At 40.6% G+C, this 18238-nt stretch overlaps 1 protein-coding gene across 1 annotated transcript in view; it reads right to left on the minus strand.

Annotated features, from left to right (window-relative positions):
- Positions 1 to 18238, minus strand: part of LOC120926418 (gamma-aminobutyric acid receptor subunit gamma-3) — a 318111-nt gene that overhangs the window by 101988 nt on the left and 197885 nt on the right. The gene's annotated exons all lie outside the window — the stretch shown is intronic.

Genomic DNA, 18238 nt, shown 5'->3' on the forward strand with positions numbered 1-18238 from the left:
CCAGCCAGGTTAACGTGCTCGGATAAGGGTCTGGTGTGGATTTTTAGGGGGACTCCACGCCATTTTTTTTTATTTGGGGTGGAGTTTCCCTTAAAATCCACACCAGACCTGAAGGGCCTGGTATGGATATTTGCGGGGAACCCTACGTAATTTTTTTTTTACGGCGGGGTTCCCCTTAATATCCATTCCAGACCTGAAGGGCCTGGTAATTTAATTTGGGGGACCCCCACACATTTTTTTTTCTTTATGAATGAATCATCTCTGTAATTGAAAGAGCCGACAATTCATTAGAGCCGCAAAGCCGGTTTTAAATGGCTTTTTTTCTTTCAGAAATGACACTTTGTGCAGGGACAGTTCTATGTACGGGAAACATGCGCTTTTTCACATGCTGACTTTACACCCCCCTAGGTACGAAATTTAAAGTAATATTACACTTTTATTGTTTCACTTTTAGCATTATTAAATTCACTGCTCCTGAAAAAACTGTCGTTTTAAAAAAAAAAAATTGCATTGATACATGTTTCCTGGGACAGGACCCAGGTCCCCAAACACTTTTTAGGACAATAACTTGCATATTAGCCTTTAAAATTAACACTTTAGATTTCAAATGTTCGAGTCCCATAGACTTTAACAGGGTTCTAATGTTCACAAGAACATTTGGTGTGTTCGCAAGTTCTGATGCGAACCGAACAGAGGGGTGTTCGGCTCATCCTTAGTAAGGGCTATTTGACCAAGAAGGAGAGTGATGGGGTGCTGCACCAGGTGACTACCTCTTGAAGCTCATCAAGAGAATGCCAAGAGTGTGCCAAGCAGTAATCAAAGCAAAAGGTGGCTACTTTGAAGAACCTAGAATATGAAATATGGGCCAGATTCACGTAGCCCAGGCGCAACTTAACTTTTCCGATTTAAGTTACACCGCCGCAATTTTTCCAAGTTAGTGCCTGATCCACAAAGCACTTACCTGGAAATTTGCGGCGGTGTATCCTAAATACGGCCGGCGCAAGGCGGGCCAATTCGAATGGGGCGAGTCCCATTTAAATTAGGCGCGCTCCCGCGCCGGAAGTACTGCGCATGCTCCCGACGCAAATTTCCCGACGTGCTTTGCGCAAAGTTACGACGCGCCAAGGTTTTGTGAATCGCAACGGGTAAAAAAAATTGCGTCGGGAAAAAAAGAGTTGCGCCGGGAAAAAAAAAAAAAAATTGACAGCGACGCGGGAAAGACGGGTACACTTTTACATGGTGTACTAACTTTACACTTTGTAAAAGGTACCCTATCTTTGCAACGGCAAACTAACATTACGGCGACTTAACAAAGGGAAAAAGCTTTGTGGATCTCCGTAAGTGCTAATTTGCATACCCGACGCTGGTTTACGACGAGAACTCCCCCCAGCGGCGGCCGCGGTACTGCATCCTAAGATCCGACAGTGTAAGTCCATTACACCTGTCGGATCTTAGGGCTAGCTATGCGTAACTGATTCTATGAATCAGTCGCATAGTTAGAAACAGAGATACGACGACGTATCAGTAGATACGCCGTCGTATCTCGTTTGTGAATCTGGCCCTAAATTTTCAGTTGTTTCACACTTTTTTGTTATGTATAATTCCACATGTGTTAATTCATAGTTTTGAAGCCTTCAGTGTGAATCTACAAAGAAAACTCTTTGAATGAGAAGGTGTGTCCAAACTTTTGGTCTGTACTGTATATATATAAACACTGAGCAAAATTATAAACCCAACACTTTTGTGTTTACGCCTATTTATCATGAGCTCAACCGAAAGATCTATGACTTTTTCTATGTACACAAATGGCCTATTTCTCTTAAATATTGTTCACAAATCTGTCAAAGTCCAGGTTCAAACTGAGCTGCGGGAATGAAGCAGTGCGAGTTCCACTGAACGCGCACAATTTCACTCCCGCTTGTCCGTCCCGATTTCGGCTGTAATTTCAAAGATATATGTGCAGGTTTCTGCACAGATGTCAATGTAAATTGCAGCCCAAAAACGCAAATAGTAGTATACAAACTACTCTTTGAAATAGATGCGGATTAGAACGGTGCCATTGATGGCAATTGCTGCCCATTTGACATGCGATTTAACAATTCAAATCGCATGTCAAAATGCTCCAGTGTGAACCAGGGCTAAATCTGTGTTAGCGAGCACTTCTCCTTTGCCGTGATAATCCATCCACCTCACAGGTGTGGCATATCAAGATGCTGATTAGACAGCATGATTATTGCACAGGTGTGCCCTAGGCTGGCCACAATAAAAAGCCACTCTAAAATGAGCAGTTTTATCACACAGCACAATACCACAGATGGAGCAATTTTTTTAAGAAGTGTGCAATTGGTATGCTGAGCTGACTGCAGGAATGTCCACCAGAGCTGTTACCCTTGAATTGGATGTTTATTTCTCTACCATAAGCCGTCTTCAAAGACATTTCAGAATGTGGCAGTACATCGAATCAGCCTCACAACCGCAAACCACGTGTTACCAAACCAGCCCCAGACCTCCAAATCCAACATCTTCACCTTCAAGATCATCTGAGATCAGCCAACCAAACAGCTGCTGCAACATCGGTTTGCATAACAAAAGAATTTCTGCACAAACTGTCAGAAACCATTTTAGGGAAGCAGCTCATCTGCATGCTTCTCTAACTGACTGCAGTCCATCGTCATAACTGACTTGAGTGGGCAAATGCTCACATTTCAATGGCGTCTGGCACTGAGGTGTTCTCTTCACGAATGAATCCTGTTTTTCATTGTACAGGGCAGATGGCAGACAGCGTGTATGGTGTTGTGTGGTCTGATGTCAATGTTGTGGTTCGAGTGGCCCATGGTGGCAGTGGGGTTATGGTATGGGCAGGCATATGCTATGGAACATGAACACAGGTGCATTTTATTGATGGCATTTTGAATGCAGAGATCCTGAGGCCCATTGTTGTGCCATTTATCCACAGCCATCACCTCACGTTGCAGAGTGATAATGCACGACCCCATGTTGCAAGGATCTGTACACAATACCTGGAAGCTGAAAACATCCCAGTTATTGCATGGCCACCATACTTACTGGACATGTCACCCATTGAGCATGTTTGGGGTGCTCTGGATCGGTGTATACAACAGCGTGTTGCAGTTCCTGACAATATCCAGCAACTTTGCACAGCCATTGAAGAGGAATAGACCAACATTCCACAGGCCACAATCAACAACCTAATCAACTCTATGCGAAGGAGGTGTGCTGCACTGCGTGAGGCAAATGGTGGTCACACCAGATACTGACTGGTTTTCAGACCCCCTGGTCCCTCCCAATACTGTAAAACTGCACATTTTAGAGTGGCCTTTTATTGTGGCCAGCCTGAGGCACAGCTGTGCAATAGTCATGCTGTCTAATCAGCCTCTGGATATTCCACACCTGTGAGGTGGATAGGTTATCTCCACAAATGAGAAGTGCTCACTAATGCAGATTAAAACAGATTTTTGAACAATATTTGAGAGAAATAAGCCATTTGTGTACATAGAAAAAGTTATAGACCTTTCAGTTCAGCTCATGATAAATAGGGGCAAACACAAAAGTGTTGCATTTATAATTTTGCTCAGTGTGTATATGTATATATTTATACATACTACAGCATACTGCATACATATCTGTACACGATATAGCTATATATATATATATATATATATATATATATATATATATATATATATATAGTATATATAAATAGATAGCTATATATCTGACATTGGTCTGCTGGCTGACTATTTTCTCACCAGCCACCTTGTCACTTTGTTGCTCTGGTGGCTCATCTGTTCATAGGGTCAAGATGCAGGTACCTCCTCCAGCATTCTATTACAGATGAATCAAGAAAATGACTTCATCCATTACAGAATGAGGTATTGAGCAACATCAAATACAAACTTTACTTTTTGCAAAGTCATTTATTTTGCAGAAACTCCTATTCTATATTCAAGGACACCATTCTCATAAACAGCTACACTCGCACTCCTGTATTGCTATCTGATTTAGAAACAACACTAAACCAAAACACATCAAATGCAATATTATGGCCTACAGCCCTTATTCATTATCATTTTAGTTCTCTCCTGAATTTAGAAGAGTTGGCTGTTTGCAGTGTGGTTCAACAAAACTCATTGGTTGAGTTATCCTTCTAATCTCAGGCTCAAGGGAACAACATGCAGACAAGCAATATCAGCACCTGGAATGGCAATCCACATACATGTGGGAAAGTTTCCAAAGAGTACCATGCAAAAAAATTACCAAACGTTATTGCACAGATCTAAAACAATCATCCTCAAAAACTATTAGTGAACTAAAAATACGAAGACCAAGGGCAGTATACTATTTGCAAATGATGGCTGTTTTCAGATTACTGATGATTTTAAAAAAAACAACACTTTTGTTCTTCTACTCTTCTGCACCAATGTCCTCCAAATGAGTAAAATGCGCATGTTGTGACTTGGTTTTATATGCAGGACAATTTAGAAATGCACATGTAATCAAACAAACAAAAGGAGGGATAGAGTCTTTTGGCACCTGTAAATCTCACACGTTCACATTAAAGTGGTTGTAAAGGTTCATGTTTTTTCACCTTAATGCATCCTGTGCATTAAGGTGAAAAAACACCTTGCACTTTCCGGCCCCCCATGCCCCTGTTTTACTTACCTGAGCCCCAAACTTCCGTGGGCTCGTTCCCACATAGTTTTCCAAATGGCCCGTCGGCTCTTTATTGGTTAGATTTATAACAGCACAGCGATTGGCTCCCGCTGTCAATCAAATCAATGACAAGGCACGCCAGGGGGCAGGGCCTAGTCATACACTTGGCAGTAATGGCTGCCGAGTCTATCACACGGTAGTGCGCCCGCAAGGTAACCCCCTCGGGAGAGAGCTTCCCAGAGGGGGTCAGCTCTTGCAAGAGAGGAGCAGCGAGAGCCGCCGTGGGACCCCAGAAGAGGACGATTGGGGACACTCTGTGCAAAACGAACTCCACAGTAGAGGTAAGAATAACATCTCCCACAGATCCCTCGCTAGCTTCTGTTTGTAAAATGAATTGGGGATTCTGGGTTACCTCCGTGGCCACCTATGGTGTGACCATATTTGGTCAATTATGCCATGCAGAATCCCAGGCCTGTTTGTTTACAAACATAAGTCATCTGTAGATCTGTAATTTAGCAGTGATGTCACTACTACTGGTAAATGACACACCCCCAACCAGTTTTTTTTTACAAACAGAAGCCAGTCTGCAATCTGTCATATAACATTGACATTATTTCAAATGTTAATTTTAAAAGGTTAACTTGCAATTTTCTGTAATTCACATTGGTCATGTCACTATGCAGTGCTGTATCCTGGCCTAGGCCAACAAGGCTCAGGCCTAGGGCAGCACTTTTCAGTTGGGGCAGCACGAAAAGAGTCCCCGCTGGCTTGCGCTACACTTTATGGGGTGGACTGGGCTGAGAGGAAAATTAGTCTAGCGCCCCTATAAAGCGGCCACGCTGCTTCCGGTATGCAGGCGGTCGGCATTCCGCAACTGTGGGGGAAGGGGAGGGAGGGTGCCGCCTCTAATTTTGACTGTCCTATCATCCTGGACCACAAACCTGCACCATTGGCATGGTTATATCTTCTTAGTCCTCTCCATAAAATTATCAGAAATGTGTGCTTTTTTTTCCATTTTGTATAGTAAGGGAGGGTTGTAGCCCCTGTCAGTTAATTTTTTATCATCCCTGTCTCATTGCAGAGATTTCCCTTCACTTCCTGCCCCATAGCCAAACAGGAAGTGAGAGGAAATAGTGTCCCCACTCGAAAATCTCAGGGCGGGTCTTAAACAGCAATGGGTGTGGTCTTGACAGGAAGGGGTGGGTGATATTTAAATTGGGGGGTGCACAAGTTTAGTCAGGCCTAGGGCAGCACAAAACCTAAATACACTACTGTCGCTATGTCAGAGTCCATCTACCCATGCTCCTTTTAAAATAAAGGATTGCAAATTAGCCTTGGAAAAAAAAACAATTACAAGACGCATTTTCCATTAAGCCCAATAGTGTCCAATGCTAAAGATTTGTAGCTTGGTTTGTTGAACGTTGCACTGTTAACTAATCCATAATCATTAATACAGTCCTAAGTGATAGGGGTTCACTGTAGTTGCAAATAACTGCATCACTGATGCACAAAAAATGTAACCTGTTTAGCAATTACAGCAATTAACAAAGCTGTTTTTCTTTTAATCCTATTTTGATACAATTTATTTAATACCACACATTATCTAGCTCATATCTTGTAGATCTCAATTTACAAAGCAGTATAATGTGCTTTATTTAGACTGTTCTGTTAATAGCTGTATTTTACCTTTATTAGTGCTATTATAGCACTGTCAGCTTTATTTTATCGGCCCTTGAGATAAATCAATGCAAAAAGTCGATTACCACACCTGTTATCGCTCTTTAAAATAATGCTAGCCTCAGGGTAGTTATATCTGTGAGTTTTAATAGATGTATATTGAGGAAATTAGAAACAAGGGCCATTTCAGGTAGTGATAAAATAACACTTTGGCTCAAGGCAAGGCAGCATTTACATCCTTCTGTGAATTGGCAGGCCCTTCAGTACTGTGCATGCAACTGTACCTGGCATTAAGAATAATAGCTCTATTTTTTGCACTGAAAAGTAGCTAAGCAAAGCAAAAGTCAAAATATCACTAGTTGCTACAGACAAGAAGTTTTTCTTTTAGTCTTTTATCATTTTAAATCAATTGTTCTTAATTTAATAGTAATAATTAAAGTATATGGGAACCCTTATCTTGTAAAGCAACCTATTCTGTTTAAAATAGAAATGCCAGGCAATACATTCATGTATACAGTATATATATATAAAACAATATAAATACCTTTTTTTCCTAAAGTTTCTTTTTTTTTTTGCAGATTAATACTTACCTAAGTGAATGTAGCATCAGTCCGATGCTGCATCTGTCCCCTGGTGCCTCTACACTTAGAACAGAGCGATCAAACACTGCTGATCGTTCGGTTTTCAGGGCTCCGTGAGCAGAGAGCTACAGACTGTCAGTCACAGAAGCACTGAGCTGTGGAGAGGCAGGGAGTGGCCATCTCAGGCTCTCAGCAGCTCCCAGAGAGGCTGAGACAGGTGTTAGTCCAGGCACCTGGCCGATCCAGACTCTGTGGTCGGGATAACGCAGTGCCTGAATGTACATCAGTGATGTCAGCAGAGAGTGTACATCAGTCCACTCTCTGCTGAAAACGGGTCACTCCTGTGATCCATAGGAGAAGTACGGCCAAACAAGCTTTGGCTATTCTTCTCATTTAAGCGATTACCTAACCTCTGTTCTCAGCTGCATAAAAGGTGGGGTGGAGACTGCAGGGCGGTATGTCAGCAGGAGGTAGAGAAAGAGTAATACACTGACCTTTCCAGTAAAGAGCTGTGCAGGGAGGCATGTCAGCACAAGTCTTGGACATTGGATGACAGGCAGCTTGTGCTCCTAGCACAGCCAAAAAACTGACAATGCTGGGGTGGATGTGCTTCCATACCTAGTGTGGTCAGTTTGAAAAAGGAATGCAGGGGAACTGGCAGAATGTCCAGATACTATATTTCACACAAAGGAAGAACTACTAAGAGAACAGGATACTTTTTAACACAAGTACATGGTACAACATACACATATCAGGATTATGAAATGTTGTGTCACTTTAACCTTTTCGCTACCAGGTCCATACAGAGTATGGATTTACAGAACCACTTCCAGCTGGCCAGGTCTGTATGCTGTATGGAGTTGGCATTCCACCTTCTGCATAAGCTCATAGTTACTTCAGTGAGTTTATAGCAAAACTGTTCAGCCCTAATTCGTGAGCCCCCCTACCCCACCCACTGCTGCTTTTCTGCCCTCTTTCCCCCTGCTTCCTGCTTTCTCTTCACATCCCTGCTGGACTGGCTGCCAAAATTCCCCTCTACAATTCCCTTCCTCAAATGCATCTGTCCCCCACAGCACTGATTACTGAATAATTCATGCATTTGTGGAGCTTCCCCATTGACTTGAATATGTAGCGTTTGGTGGGCTTGCCATTCAAAGATCGCTGCTAGTTGGGTAAACTTTGCCGCGGACACAAAGCATCATGGCTGCAGCATGTAAACATGCTGTCCACTGTTAGTTGCATCTCAAAGGGAGGCAGTTGATGAGTGGCTTCATTCACACAGGGCATACTACAGCAAGGCCATGTTTAGCTGCACAGGGGTGCACAGGTGTTACATGCATTCCCATGAAGGCATTCTTACTGATGTCATTTGCAACAGAGCGAGCTGTATGGGAATGCACAGGTGTTACATGCATTTCTGTGCAGGCAGTCCCATTCATGTCAATTAGGACTCAGCGGCTGCACGTTTCTGAACTCACACTATCTGCCTTTGGGGCTATGCACCTACACTCGCACAGATGTCAGATGAAGAGCAGTGGCTCTCTCTTTGCAACCGCTGCATCCCAATTGACATACTGTAAATGGGACTGCCTATACAGGAATGCACATAACACCTGTGCATCCCTGTGTGGGTAAATGTGGCCTCTATGGGTGTAGGCTTTAGTATACCCAATGTGAACAAAGTCTAGGAATTTAGCAGGAAGTTTATAAGTCATGTTGTGTTATGTGTGCAAATAAGGATTTTAAGTTTGTTTTCGTTTTTTGGGGAAAACTGCGGTTTGATAAACATTTGCACCACTAATGTAAAGCCTAAAGGGGGATCTTGTACAAACTTTGAAAGCTATAAGTGAAAAATAAAGCCTTCAAGTTTTTAGAGAAAGTTGTTTTTTTACAGTTTTGCATGCCTTAGATTTTCACCATTTTGCAAAAATGCACAATTTCAATCTTATAAATATTTGGGGCCAGATCCAGAGAGAATTGGATCCGCGCAGCGTATCTTACCTGGCGGAATTTCGAATCCTCAACGATTTTGCGCCGTAAGTTACAGCGGCGTAGTGTATTTCTGGCGGCGGAATTCAAATTGGCGATCAGGGGGCGGGTTTCATTTAAATGAAGCGCGTCCCCGTGCCGAATGAACTGCGCATGCGTCGTCCCGAAATTTCCCACCGTGCTTTGCGCGAAATGACGTCGCAACAACGTCATTTTTTTAACTTAGACGTGAGTTACGTCCATCCCTATTCACGGACGACTTACGCAGAAAAAAAAATTCAAATTTCGACGCGGGAACGACGGCCATACTTAACATGGCAAGTCTATCTATACGCCGCAAAATACCAGCTTTAACTATACGCCAGAAAAAGTCGACTACAGACGACGTTAAAAAATGCGACGGCCGCGCGTACGTTCGTGGATTGTCGTAAATCGCTAATTTGCATACCCGACGCGGAAAACGGCCCGAACTCCACCCAGCGGGCGCCGAAGTATTGCATCTAAGATCCGTACGCCTGTTGGATCTTACCCAAATGCCATGGTATCTTGGTTTGAGGATTCAAACTAAAGATACGACGCGGGAAATTTGAAAGTACACCGGCGTATCAGTAGATACGCCGACGTACTTGCTCTGTGAATCTGGCCCTAGGTATTTATTAACTCAATACAGGTTTGACTTTTTCACTTAGGAGGAATTTAGCAGGAATTTAGTAGAATTTGCTATCTTCGTATCTGCTAATAATTATTTTAGTGTATTTTTAGCAAAAATATTGTTTTTGATAAACATTTGTGCAAATATCTTGGGGCCTTAATAAACTGTAGTACCTTCTTTTTATTCTACTGGTCATGTGCTTTCAGAAAATGTATGCTTTGGGAGTCTTTTAAAAACCTGAAAGCTGTAAGAGAAAAATGAAAAAGTAATGGAAAAATTGCAAAAATGGTCTGGTCATCTGAGTATAAAATTGAAGCCCAGGGCTTGGCAGTGAAAAAGTTAACATGTATCTAAAACCAAGAAAAAAAATAGTATTGCGATTTCCTGGTCCTTAGATTTGGTGGCTGTATTGGTTTTCTTTTTTCACACTTTTTTCCTTTAATTTAATCTAGTAATCCTGCTTCAGACTCAACCAGAACAAGAGACTTGTTCATGATTGTATTTGTTTATATTGTCTCTGCTACAGTTTTGCATCATTTGTGGTTTTCTGGAGACTGGTTTAATTTGCTTATTAATTTACTACATTTATTTATCTTTCTCTTTTTTTTCTTTTTTTCTTATATGTTGGTTTTAAACCCTACCCTCCCCCCTCCCAATATCCCTCCCCTCTCCCAAATGGTTTGTTCTCTCCTTTCCATCTTATTCCATTCTCTGTTGTCTTCTATAATTTTTTCCCAAAATTTCTCAGATGACTTAAAAACCTTCCACTGCCCCCAACTTCTATTATATTTATCGAGTTGCCCCATATCGAAACCACAAAGGTATTCCATTTTGTTGTAATTTTCAATTCTTTCAAACCATTCTTTTATGTTTGGTTTTCTCGTACTTAACCAGTTTTTCGGTATTAGTCCTTTTGCTGCGTTTATCAATGTTGGGATCAGTGTTTTCCTGTAATTTTTATTTAAACTACATTACACCTCCCTCTCTTTTCCATAACTGCAGGAAGTATTTTGTAGTCCACAGAGATATCAGGGAACAATGCTTACTAATAAGAGGCAAAGAGTGATAACTGCATTATACAATAGTTACCTTTCGCTATCCAACTGATATCTTAAGATTGTTCATCTCAATATTACCTCATTATTACTTCTGTTTTACGGCCATTATTCTTTTATTATGTTTCTTTTTTCCCTTTATATTATTAGTCTTTTAACCCAAATTTTTATTTTTTTCCCTATTTTCTGATTACTACTACAACCAAAATATTTACTGTACATTTCTACTGTTTACAACAGACTTTGTCAGATGTGTTGTGGAGGTTGTTACTCTTATGTGTACCCTTTATACAGTTTTATAATCTGATTTTATATTGTAAAAAAATTCTTAATAAAAACAATACTGTATAAAAAAAAGAGGCAAAGAGCACAGGAAGTTATTAGCTCACAAGATTTCTGGCTGGATGAACAGCTACTTTTTTTCTTTTTGAACACACCAAATAAATATCATAAAACATTTAAAAGTTATATTTAACAGACCAAAAGAGAGCAAATAAGAGATATGTATTGTTAGAGATTACATACACATCATGTATTCTTGCATTAATTTATTATATATCTTAAATATACTGCAGTCACTTTGAATTTGAGCATACATTTACAAAAAAGGTAAACATATTTACAACAAAATTGTTTTAGCTAAAAAGAGAAATCTGTCTATAAACTTTCAGATGACTTCCAAACAATGCTTTAAGTTGAAATCAAGATGCACAGTTTGACTCCAAGCAAGGTTATGGACAGGTGCTGGCGCTTTTCCAGAGAGAAAGACATCTTTCAGGACACATAGGGGAAAAAGAGGCAAAACATGTGCACTTTCCAATTTGTCACAGTGTCCTGACAGTTAATTCAGTTAGATCCAGGTGGTTAATAGGGGTTCTGTAGCAAGGGATTCCACAACTATGTGAAAACTGTGGAGACCTGACACATATCTTGAATCAGAATGATTTTAATAATAAAATTGGTGGGATGTGCCAGCTGCAGCCACTTCAATGTGACTGTCTGTTTGTGTGTGTAGTAATTTTGGGTAAGAGCTTATTTCTCACTCCTTTCGTTTGATGTATAAACGTCAAATTATAGTAATTTGTCTCTCCTATTATAATACTGTACATTTTTTTCTGTGAATTTTCATTTGTAATTATAACTAAACTGATATTAAGGTAAGATTTTAAAGGCATATATGCAATGTACTGTTAATAATAATAACAATAATATTACTATAATTAACAATATATATGTGTGTGTAAAATATATAGATGTCGGAAATATGACTCCTGAATTTTTTTATAGGTATGATGGGCAAACCAGTAAACCAGGTGAATCATTGCAACTCCTGGAATTCTCAGACCAAGCTACTTACAAATGTTAATGAAACCCTTCTTTGATCCAATAACCTTTATTTACTTTTCATTTGTTAAAAAATGTGTGTGTGTAAAATATGTAGATGTCAGAAATATGACGCCTACATTCTTCATTTTTTTTATTATAGGGATGATGGGCAAACCAGTTAACCAGGTAAATTGTTGCAACTCCTGGAGTCCTCAGACCAAGCTACATACAAATGTTCAGAAGCATCAATGCTGACCTCCTTTGATCCAATAACCTTTATTTCCTTATACAGTTACATAGTTAGTCAGGTTAAAAAAAGACACAAGTCCATCTAGTAAAAATAAATAAAAATAAATACAATCTTATATACACAATCCTTCACCCACAGTGGATCCAGAGGAAGTTGAAAAACCCCAGCGAAGCATGCTTTCATTTGCTACAGCAGGGGGGGGGAATCCTTTCTGATCCCATGAGAGGTAATCAGATTTTCCCTTATTATTAGTTAAAAAATGTCATACTAAAAATACTTTAAACATTAGATCAAAACTCGGAAGATGCGTGAGAGCGTGTGACGTGTGTGAGAGGGCGGGCTCTGATTTCGTAATGCTGCCAGCGGGAAATGCCGAGATCCAAGCTTGAATTTAAGGACCGGCTTGTCTCCCTATTCAGCGCCGATGGCTTGACTTTCTTCCCCGCTCTGAAGGCTTGTCCTCCTTCCCAGCACGACAGCTTGTCTTCCCTCCAAGTACCGACTGCTTATCCTCCTTCCCAGCGCAGACAGATTGTCCTCCTTCCCAGCACCGGCAGCTTGTTTTCCCTCCCAGTGCCGACAGCTTGTCTCTCTCTCTCTTCCCAGCGTGTCAATCAGCCGGCTGGGTGGTGGAGGAGAAGCGGAATCCCGGCAGCGTCAGGCTGCGGTACTCTGTGACTTGTTACACAGCACTCTGCACTCTCCATCATAGAGGGAAGTGACCGTGGGGGAGAAGGAGTTGTGAGTCCTAGCGACCTTGGATGTGTCAATAAGCCTGCTCTGGGCCTGTAGTTGGTCGGCTGGGTGGCAGAGGAAGAGAGGAATCCCGGCGAGCTGTGTCTCGCCATATAGCACTCTGTGAAATTGGGATGGACAGGTGAGATCCTAAGTGTGTGGTGCCTGGCGACTGGCTGCTTCAACTCGTGGTTTCCAGGCTGGTGCTTTCGGATCCCCCCATCCCCAGTTCTTTTGGCCTCTGACATCTGATCCTGATGGACCTTGGAAGACATCAACAGTAGGTCTGATACATTTTTTTTTAAAACAGTAAGAGTACAGGAGAAAGAGAAAGGGCTGTGTTTTTTTTTCTTGGAGCAGAAGTGCGGGGGAGTAGTAGCCTGGAAAACGCTAGCTCTCGGACTGAGTGGTAAGGAGAGAGGACGGGCACTGGATGCCTTGGACATCTCAGGCATTCCATTTGGCTGTAAATTAGCCATCTTTCTTTTTGTTGCAATAGGGGAGAGCTGTGAAGGTCTGGTGGAAGGGCATACTCCATGGACATTGGTTTATGACCCCCTGATTATGAGCTTCCTTGCACTCTGGCTTTGGCTCTCAGCTCGCACCTTGAAGTTTCAGTTTTTTTTGTCTTGTGTTGTGAGACCTAAGCCCTAATAACTTAGAGAATTGAACTTTTTTTTGTATAACCCTTTGTTCCCTGTTCTCAGAATCAAAGATTGCGTGGATAATCGTAGTGGAATAATCCAGAATAAAACAGGAGGAAAAGTATTTAATTTTTTTTTCTTATCTCTGCTGCAGCATTTTCTAGTGTCTGGATAGAGAATCATGAGCCAGGTAGAAAAAGGGGGGGGTAGGAGATAAAGAAGGAATATAAAGAAATGAATCAAAATAATAATAAATTAACTACTATGAGTACAAATGGCCCCCGGTAAACCCCGTGTGAAACAACAGGTTGTGACCCCCTGCTCCTCCCCTTCGGCCATGGCAACAAAGACAGTAAAGATACCTCCACAATCCCCACAAAAATCTCCCTTAAAAGGGATAACAGCCGAGACTCAGACAGGAAGAGAAAGAGAGGTGGAGTATGCGCCCTCTGGGAAAGACATTTTGGAGGCGATAAAAACAAGCAGTGAAGTCCTGACAAATAAAATAGATGCTTTGGCAGTAGATGTGTGCTCAATAAAACGCGAGTTTGATAAAATTCAGAAGAGGAAAGCAGAAATAGAAATCCGCGTTTTAAAAGTTGAAGATAAATTAAAAAAGCATAATAAAGAATGGCAAAGATTGGAAAAGCAAATTAAAGAGCTACAAGATAGAGCAATATACACAGAAAATCGACTAAGAAGAAACGACGTATGAATTCTGGGTCTGCCAGAGAGGGTGGAGGGAGATAATCCAATAAAATTTTCAGAAAAATTATTAACAGAAGTATTACATTTAACAGAAGTCTCTTCAACGTTTGTGGTAGAGAGAGCACATAGGATCTCCTTCCGTATCCTTTAAAAATTGGGGGGTACAAGATACGGTGGAGGCATGGGCTCTTCTCATACTTTAGATACAATGCCCGGGAAAAAGAACTGTTTTTCGATACTATCTTGGAATGTCCGAGGATTAAATTAAAAGTTTAAAAGAGCATTGATGTTTCAATATATAAGAAAATATACTCCCCAATTGATTATATTACAGGAGACACATTTAATGGGAAAGAAATTAATAACGTTAAAAAAAGCTTGGATACGAGAAACATATCATTCTACCTATTCTTCTTATGCTAGGTATCGATCTTGGTAAATAAAATCTTCCTGGGAGAAATAGAGAAGGCTTATATAGATAAAAATGGAAAATATGTTATCCTGCTGTATATGATTGGTAATGGTAAACAGAGGTACGTTACGGTGGCAGTGTACATTCCACCTCCATCCTCGGTGGGGGTTCTGAGTGACATAATGGAAAAAATCATTCAGTATCTCCCAGCAAAGCTGATACTAATTGGAGATTTTAATGCAGTGTTATCACCAGAGTTGGATAGACCAAAACCCCCTAAACAACATTCAACAGATTAATATAATTGGGCACAAGCGATGGGGGTAACAGAGATTTGGAGATGGAAGAACCCGGGGAAAAGAGCATACTCCTATAGAGAAACCTACCTCCTATAAAACGGCGTCTAGAATAGATCTGGCATTTACAGATTCTGCGATGTTAGCAGACATCGCAGAAGTAATGTATTTACCAAGTGGTCTTTCAGACCACTCTCCTCTGTTCCTGTCAATACGTATTCCTACCCCAAGAAATGCGTCTCTGTGGAGATTAACTCCGCAATGGGTTGGACATCCGGAAATAGCAGAAAAAATTACATCTATAATAATAGAATATTGGGAGAATAATGCCGGATCTTCTTCGGTAGAGATTGTTTGGGATGCGTTTAAAGCGTATCTACGAGGGCAATATATATCAAGCATTGCAGCAGTCAATAAAAAAACAGAGGGTAAAGATACAGGAGTTAAAAATACAGATTGATCTTCAGAAGGAAAAATATGGCCAAGATCCCAGCGGGGTTAACTTTTGCCTCTTCAGATAAGTAGAGGTTTTTCTTCTTAGTAAAGTATGTTGTCAGGGCATACAAGAGAACAAGTCTAACTTAAGATAGAATGGGGACAATCCTAAATAACTAGGTATTGTTTTTTCTGTGGATGTATTTAACCACTTACCCCCCGGACCATATTGCTGCCCAAAGACCAGAGTACTTTTTGCGATTCGGGACTGCGTCGCTTTAACAGACAATTGCGCGGTCGTGCGACGTGGCTCCCAAACAAAATTGGCGTCCTTTTTTTCCCACAAATAGAGCTTTCTTTTGGTGGTATTTGATCACCTCTGCGGTTTTTATTTTTTGCGCTATAAACAAAAATAGAACGACAATTTTGAAAAAAATGAATATTTTTTACTTTTTGCTGTAATAAATATCCCCCAAAAATATATAAAAAAACATTTTTTTTCCTCAGTTTAGGCCGATACGTATTCTTCTACATATTTTTCGTAAAAAAAAATCGCAATAAGCGTTTATTGATTGGTTTGTGCAAAAGTTATAGCGTTTACAAAATAGGGGGTATTTTTATGGCATTTTTATTAATATTTTTTTTACTAGTAATGGCGGCGATCAGCGATTTTTTTTTTTGGTATTGCGACATTATGGCGGACACTTCGGACATTTTTGACACATTTTTGGGACCATTGGCATTTTTATAGCGATCAGTGCTATAAAAATGCATTAGATTACTATAAAAATGCCACTGGCAGTGAAGGGGTTAACACTAGGGGGCGGGGAAGGGGTTAAGTATGCCTGGGTGTGTTCTTACTGTGGGGGGGGGGGGGGGGGGTGGCCTCACTAGGGGAAACACTGATCCTCGGTTCATACAGTGTATGAACCGAAGAAAAGCATTTCCCCTGCTGACAGGAACGAGAGCTGTGTGTTTACACACACAGCTCCCGTTCCCCGCTCTGTACCGAGCGATCGCGTGTGCCCGGCGGCGATCGCGCCCGCCGGGCACACGCACGGGAGTCGGGGGCGAGCGGGGGGGCGCGTGCGCGCGCCTCCGGCGGCGCGCGTGCGCCCCTAGTGGCGGCTAAAAGGTAGGACGTCATAATACGTGATCTCGCCTAGGAGAGCCACCTTGTGGACGTATTATGACGGTGCGGCGACGGCAAGTGGTTAAGATAGGAGTAATGCTGTTAATTGGATTTTGAATTGATTCGTTGGAGCTTATATGATTGATGGATTAATGAAATTGTTTAATTCTCTGTATGTATGACAATTAAAATAAAGAAATTGAAAAAAAAAGTAAAAATCTGTGATTTTTTTATAACTGCTAGTAAATTTTAGGGGCTGATAATTTCATGCTGTGTTAACTTTTTAAGTGTATATCAGACAAATTACTTTGCTATAGGTATTGTCAGTGTTTCCATATCATGTTTATACTGTTAACATATTCACTGTGCTAGTTTTCAATAGGAGTTCTGTAATTTCTCAGGTTGTCAGTAAAAAATGTGCTCCACCAGTACATTTTCCATGTTTTGTCAGTAAAAAAATGCTACAGGAGTTTGGCAACCCTGCCACAGAGTGCCCCAACAAAATACCCAACAAATTCAAAACTAGAAAAAAGTTTCATGTGGAGTTGGGATTTAACATTCACATAAATACAATGCTTTATTTCTTACATTTATACAATTAACAATGAAACAGATATTTTTAATACAACTCAAGAGGAGTTCATATAAAGAGCAGAATGACAGAAACTAGAAGAGTGCCTTCTCTAATTACTTTTATTGGTGCTTCTTAAATTGTCAACTCCTTACCATTTTTACTTTCTTTTTATCAACTTATAAAAATAAAGTCAGTTATGGAATACAAAAACAAACTGTGCTCATACACGCTAAACAGATTATTCAAAGACATTTTACATATAAAAAATGAAAGCAATGTATCAACAAGAATGAACAAAGAAAACAGGCAATAGATATTTTATTTAGGTCTCCTATTACACACCATGTCACATATGGCCACTCTTTAATGAACACAGTTCTTTTACAGTCAATACCCAATTTGTCAATGTCACAATATTTATTTGGTGTTATGTGATCAACTCTGCAAGCCATGTATTTTTCCCACACAATCTATCATTATATACAGTAAGCACAACACATTCATGCTTTAATGCACAGTATGTATTTCTCAAAATCAGAAAACTGCTAACTTTATTTCACCACCATTTTGTTTACACGTCACTTGTGATTTCTGATTGAATATTATGAGCATGTCCATACAGAGCCGTTCAAATGGTTGGCAGAAATGGTCTCACCTCTAGCTAGCTCTTTTTCAAACTTTCCTTCCTACAGCCACAAAGTGGTCCCAAAAGGAACTGTGTCAGGCACCGAACTGTATATGCCATGTCACATACACTGATTTCCTAGAGAAAACTCCAAACTAGCAAGCACTTACGGCAAGTCTCCATTGCAGCCCTGCATATTTCCTGGAAGTAGAAACACTAAAGCTTTTAAGCATTGAGTACACAGATTTGCATAGCATAATTAATTTGAACACATATGAGTTAATTTACCAATGGAAAAAAGGCCGATCACTTTGCAAGGGAATATTCTTTTGGTTTAGTAAATGTGGTGGAAATAAATTTTGCAAATAATACCCAATCACATACAAGGAAAAAAATACGGTATTTTTGCTGGCGCATGATAGGATGGTGGAAATCAAGAGTTTCAACTCATTCTCTAAGCTAAGAAAAAATTC

This window comes from Rana temporaria, chromosome 2 (genome assembly GCF_905171775.1).
Source record: "Rana temporaria chromosome 2, aRanTem1.1, whole genome shotgun sequence".
Lineage (NCBI taxonomy): Eukaryota > Metazoa > Chordata > Amphibia > Anura > Ranidae > Rana > Rana temporaria.